We start from the raw sequence: 4,724 nt of genomic DNA, 5'->3' as shown, positions 1-4,724 counted from the left end.
AGCGCTGGAGATGCAGCTTGAACCCGTGTCCCCGCGGAGCTGACAGTCTGGTATAAGACAGATAACAGACGTGGAAAAGATGAGTAACTTAAAGAGCAGCTTTAAGCCTAGAGCAGAGACGCCCAACTTCAATGTAGTGAGACACACACACAGTTAAGTGAAAACTTTCTGGTAACCACACGAAGAGGGTAAAACAACACGGTAAAATGAATTGTAAAATATATTTATTTAACTCCGTATGTTCACACCAGCGTTTCAACATGTGGTACTAGCCTTATTGCAAGGGCTTGGTGGCCACCTGTGGCTTTGGCCAGGGCAGGTGTAAAGCTTCCATTAATTAAATCAGCGTGATCTAACAAAATCGGGCAGAACTCAGCTGCTAAGGCTGAGCTCTAGGGACCCTCTGTAAACATGGTTATGTTGTCTCTCTCTGAATGCTGGTTCAAAAGGTCTGTTCCCTTGGCTGAAAATTCATTGGGCTGGTGGTTGAGAGGGATGGATGTATAACTACACATATTTATAACTAGCAGAGGAGAACTGCCTGCTTGTGTACCCAGAGAATGTCAAGGGCATTAGTAACTCAGGCTTATGAATGATGCTCCTGCAAGCCCAGACACCTGTCTGCACTGGTGTCCAAATCTCCCATCCGTGCTGTCAGTGAGAATAATAGCATGAGCCTGGGCATGGGCAGCGGCCCATGTGGGGTTAGTTAGACAAACCTTTACCTTATTCTATGCCTCCTTCCTGGTAAAAAGGCATGAATCTTGTCAGCTGATTTGAAGCTTTTTGGTCATCAGGTTTTTCCTGTAGGCTGGCTCATGCACTTGATGGAGCCTTTATGATTAGTCACTTTAAGCATCAAAGTTATGAATCAAGACATATAAATGTAATTTAATTTTGATTCACCTTGTTGATTTGAAATAAAAATGAACTTGATTTTATATGATGCCTAAAATGAAAATTCCCCAATACCAACAACTTTAGCAGTGAGCACCCTGCAGGCACCGGGGTTCCTTAGAGAGGGTGGCCCAGCATGGGGAACTTAGGTCTGGAACAAGAAATGGTAAGATGAGCCTGGAACATCTTGTTCTGCCAAGAAATTTTTAAAAACTTATGTGATGAGGTGAAAAGGATGAACGGGCCCATCTGAAAGGTATCCCATTTAAGCATAAAAAAGACAGGGGTACTGGATTGAAACACATCAAATATATAACATTTCATGAGTTAATAAATATCCTAAGGAAATAAAATGACCAGAGCACCAACTGTTTATTCTATAAATTAATACAAGATAGAAAAGATGTATCTTTCTTTCTGTGTAAACATTATATTAGGGTATACAAGTAGTTGATAGGAGAAAGTTCTTTATAGATAAATGTAATGAAAGTAGAAGGATAGAATTAGGAAATAATTTTTTATATAAATGTAATTTAATTTTGATTCACCTTGTTGATTTGAAATAAAAATGAACTTGATTTTATATGATGCCTAAAATGAAAATTCCCCAATACCAACAACTTTAGCAGTGAGCACCCTGCAGGCACCGGGGTTCCTTAGAGAGGGTGGCCCAGCATGGGGAACTTAGGTCTGGAACAAGAAATGGTAAGATGAGCCTGGAACATCTTGTTCTGCCAAGAAATTTTTAAAAACTTATGTGATGAGGTGAAAAGGATGAACGGGCCCATCTGAAAGGTATCCCATTTAAGCATAAAAAAGACAGGGGTACTGGATTGAAACACATCAAATATATAACATTTCATGAGTTAATAAATATCCTAAGGAAATAAAATGACCAGAGCACCAACTGTTTATTCTATAAATTAATACAAGATAGAAAAGATGTATCTTTCTTTCTGTGTAAACATTATATTAGGGTATACAAGTAGTTGATAGGAGAAAGTTCTTTATAGATAAATGTAATGAAAGTAGAAGGATAGAATTAGGAAATAATTTTTTAATTAGAAATAATTTTTTATTAGAAATAATGATTGAGGCAACAATCATCAACTGATGCTAAAACCATTAGGTGGAAGGCTGATGGGGACTATATAGTGGATGGATCATGCATGTAATACAGCACCCACGGATCAAACTTAGTGACTAGCACTAAGAGGGGACAACCACCCATCTGAAAGGTATCCCATTTAAGCATAAAAAAGACAGGGTTACTGGATTGAAACACATCAAATATATAACATTTCACGAGTTAATAAATATCCTAAGGAAATAAAAAAGAAAGAAAGAAAGAAAGAAAGAAAGAAAGAAAGAAAGAAAGAAAAAGAAATTAAGCTAAATCTAAGCAAGCTTCTGGATCTACCTTTTAGTTTAACAGGAATTACAGAAGGTAGAGGAACAAGTTATATAACACCACCAAATCAAACTGTGGGACATTTTACAGGGCAATTTGTCTAATTTCTTCAAAAGGAAGAGACAGGAAAACTAGGTGAGGGTGAGGTGCATTTACAGCAGAAAAGACTCAAAACTTAAGTGGGATAATAGCTAAAAGTAATATGTGCATTTTGTTTGGATCCTGACTCAAACAAACCCACAGTTAAAAAATTATTTTTGAGATAGCATGGGGAACTTAGGATGTAGACTAGATATTTAGGATAAAAGTGTATGATAGCTTAGATTTTTCAACAAGCATTCCAACATAAAAAGGAAGCAAAAAGAAAAGAATTGAAAATTTCAGTAATTTTTCATGCCAAGTAAAGGGACTCCCATGGATTCATGATACTATTGTTTCTCCTCTTATATGTGTTGGGAGTTTTTCATAATCAAAGTGACAGTAGAGTTATTAAGAGGTATTGTTTCTTACAAACAACAGAACCCAAAATATCAGTTCCAAGCCACAAATAATGTGCACTGTATGCTAGAGACTGTGGGAGGGTTTGAGAGATAGTTGTTTGTTTGTTCTGAGATGGGATTACAAGTGTATTAAGGCAAACTTTCTTATGATGGAGCCCAGCAGGTGAAGAATGCCAACAAAAAGTTAGGCATATTCACTGTTGAGGCAAAAGAGAGGGGTCAACAGAGAAACCAAGAGACAGCCAACCAAGCAGATGGGAAGACTGGTGGAATGGGGAGAAATTGAATGAACTAGGTTGGAGAGATGCACAGCAGAGCAAGATTGTGTGTAAAAGGGTTAATGTTAGCCTGGCCTGAGAAGGCAACTCTGGACCCTGTGGGATGGTGTATCCAAAAACCCTCTTTCTATGAAGCTGTGCATCTGGTTGAAAAAGCTTCTGGATCTACCTTTTAGTTTAACAGGAATTACAGAAGGTAGAGGAACAAGTTATATAACACCACCAAATCAAACTGTGGGACATTTTACAGGGCAATTTGTCTAATTTCTTCAAAAGGAAGAGACAGGAAAACTAGGTGAGGGTGAGGTGCATTTACAGCAGAAAAGACTCAAAACTTAAGTGGGATAATAGCTAAAAGTAATATGTGCATTTTGTTTGGATCCTGACTCAAACAAACCCAGTTAAAAAAATTATTTTTGAGATAGCATGGGGAACTTAGGATGTAGACTAGATATTTAGGATAAAAGTGTATGATAGCTTAGATTTTTCAACAAGCATCCCAACATAAAAAGGAAGCAAAAAGGAAAAGAATTGAAACATGATTAGAAAATTTCAGTAATTTTTCATGCCAAGTAAAAGGACTCCCATGGATTCATGATACTATTGTTTCTCCTCTTATATGTGTTGGGAGTTTTTCATAATCAAAGTGACAGTAGAGTTATTAAGAGGTATTGTTTCTTACAAACAACAGAACCCAAAATATCAGTTCCAAGCCACAAATAATGTGCACTGTATGCTAGAGACTGTGGGAGGGGTTGAGAGATAGTTGTTTGTTTGTTCTGAGATGGGATTACAAGTGTATTAAGGCAAACTTTCTTATGATGGAGCCCAGCAGGTGAAGAATGCCAACAAAAAGTTAGGCATATTCACTGTTGAGGCAAAAGAGAGGGGTCAACAGAGAAACCAAGAGACAGCCAACCAAGCAGATGAGGAGACTGGTGGAATGGGGAGAAATTGAATGAACTGGGTTGGAGAGATGCACAGCAGAGCAAGATTGGTGTAAAAAGGGTTAATGTTAGCCTGGCCTGAGAAGCCAACTCTAGACCCTGTGGGATGGTGTATCCAAAACCTTCTTCTATGAAGCTGTGCATCAGGTTGGAAATTGAGGCTACTTCTCCGTGTAAAAATGGCCCATGTGGCTCAGATCCTGTGTAGGCAATAGAGGGATGACCCTTACTTATTGACCCTTTCTTATTCCTTATTTTTATTTCAGTCTACCACACTTATTATTTTAAATATTTACACTGATCATTGAATTGCCCTCAGGTGTAATGAGTCTATACTACTGTAATCATATAGGTATTTGATAAAAAGACTGAAAAGTTAGGCTCTAGGGTTCCAAAAAGCAGGTTTCTCAGCACGATGTCCTTGATACTAATTAACAAAGCAATTGCCACAGGTTCATGTGGAAGCCCTAGGAGTAGTAACCAGCGAGTGAGTCCTGTTCCTTCTTATAGAGCAGCGGTTCTCAACCTGTGGGTCGCGACCCCTTTGGCGGTCGAACGACCCTTTCACAGGGGTCGCCTAAGACCATCCTGCATATCAGATATTTACATTACGATTCATAACAGTAGCAACATTACAGTTATGAAGTAGCAACAAAAATAATTTTATGGTTGGGGGTCACCACAACATGAG

The 4,724-nt window shown here is 38.3% G+C and overlaps 1 protein-coding gene across 1 annotated transcript in view; it reads right to left on the bottom strand.

The window, feature by feature from the left end:
* LOC102260047 (chromosome unknown open reading frame, human C5orf49) overlaps positions 1 to 4,724 on the bottom strand; it is an 18,638-nt gene that overhangs the window by 7,784 nt on the left and 6,130 nt on the right. The window lies entirely within an intron of this gene.

Source organism: Myotis brandtii, unplaced genomic scaffold (genome assembly GCF_000412655.1).
Source record: "Myotis brandtii unplaced genomic scaffold, ASM41265v1 scaffold115, whole genome shotgun sequence".
NCBI lineage: Eukaryota > Metazoa > Chordata > Mammalia > Chiroptera > Vespertilionidae > Myotis > Myotis brandtii.
This window is presented reverse-complemented; position numbering and strand designations above follow the sequence as displayed.